General features: G+C 43.6%; 1 non-coding gene across 1 annotated transcript; it reads right to left on the bottom strand.

The window, feature by feature from the left end:
• Nucleotides 1-683: 683 nt before the first annotated feature.
• On the bottom strand, nucleotides 684-790 carry LOC113001041 (small nucleolar RNA R71). Its single transcript, XR_003266375.1, has one exon. It is a non-coding gene; the product is annotated as a small nucleolar RNA R71 (small nucleolar RNA).
• Nucleotides 791-1,792: the final 1,002 nt, after the last annotated feature.

Here is a 1,792-nt window from a genome sequence, read left to right as displayed (position 1 = left end):
TAGTTTGGTCAAATTTGAAAGTTCCAAAAAACTAGCAAATTTTGTGTTTGTCAAAACTTCAAACGGCCATAACTTTGCTCCGGTTATCAGAATCGCAATTATTATATATGCATTTGGGGTAAAAAAAAATTTCCTACGCCATGGATAGGACATTTCATAGATTAGTTAGGCATCATTTTATACCTTTTGATCATTCTGAGCATTCCATAACTGGTGAATCTGTGCATTCTGTTATTGGTGATTTTGAACATCCTGATCTTGAGCATTATAATTTTGAGCATTCTGATTTTGCACATTCTGAGAACATGGCCCAACCTCCACCTCGTGAGAGGACTCTAAGGGAAATGGCTGCACCTGATTTCACCTATGAAAGCTTGTGCATCCAATACCCTGATAAGGATGTCCCATATGTTCTTAAAACTGGACGGATTCATTTGCTTCCAAAGTTTCATGGCCTTGCAGGTGAAGACCCGCACAAACATTTGAAAGAATTTCACATTATCTGCTCCACCATGAAACCCCCAGATGTCCAAGAGGATCACATATTTCTGAAGGCTTTTCCTCATTCATTAGAGGGAGTGGCAAAGGACTGGCTGTATTACCTTGCTCCAAGGTCCATCACGAGCTGGGATGACCTTAAGAGAGTATTCTTAGAAAAAAATTTCCCTGCTTCCAGGACCACAGCCATCAGGAAGGATATCTCAGGTATTAGACAACTCAGTGGAGAGAGCCTGTATGAGTACTGGGAGAGATTTAAGAAACTATGTGCCAGTTGCCCCCACCATCAGATTTCAGAACAGCTTCTTCTCCAATATTTTTATGAAGGACTCAGTAATATGGAGAGAAGTATGATAGATGCTGCCAGTGGTGGAGCCCTTGGAGACATGACTCCTGCTGAAGCCAGAAATTTAATTGAGAAGATGGCCTCCAACTCCCAGCAGTTTAGCGCCAGAAATGATGCCATAGTCATTAGAGGAGTGCATGAGGTAGCTACAAACCCATCTGCATCATCTGAAACTAAGAAGCTTGAAGGCAAACTGGATGCATTGGTTAACTTGGTAACCCAGCTGGCCTTGAATCAGAAATTTGTAACTGTCGCAAGGGTTTGTGGTTTGTGCTCCTCTGCTGACCACCATACAGACCTTTGCCCTTCCATGCAGCAACCTGGAGCAATTGAGCAGCCTGAAGCTTATGCTGCAAATATTTACAATAGACCTCCCCAACCACAGCAGCAAAATCAACCATAACAAAGCAATTATGACCTCTCCAGCAATAGATACAACCCTGGATGGAGGAATCACCCTAACCTCAGATGGTCCAGCCCTCAGCAACAACAACAGCAGCCTGCTCCTTCCTTCCAAAATGTTGTTGGCCCAAGCAGACCATACATTCCTCCACCAATCCAACAACAGCAACAACCCCAGAAACAACCAACAGTTGAGGCCCCTCCACAACCTTCCCTCGAAGAACTTGTGAGGCAAATGACTATGCAGAACATGCAGTTTCAGCAAGAGACCAGAGCCTCCATTCAGAGCTTAACCAATCAGATGGGACAATTGGCTACCCAATTGAATCAACAACAGTCCCAGAATTCTGACAAGCTGCCTTCTTAAGCTGTCCAAAATCCCAAAACTGTCAGTGCCATTTCATTGAGGTCGGGAAAGCAGTGTCAAGGACCTCAACCCATAGCACCTTCCTCATCTGCAAATGAACTTGCCAAACTTCACTCTACTCCAGAAAAAGGTGATGACAAAAATTTACCTAACAATTTCTGTGCAGGTGAATCTTCTTC

Source organism: Glycine max, chromosome 2 (genome assembly GCF_000004515.6).
Source record: "Glycine max cultivar Williams 82 chromosome 2, Glycine_max_v4.0, whole genome shotgun sequence".
NCBI lineage: Eukaryota > Viridiplantae > Streptophyta > Magnoliopsida > Fabales > Fabaceae > Glycine > Glycine max.
Note: the sequence above shows the minus strand (reverse complement) of the source record. Positions and strands in the feature narration are given on the sequence as shown.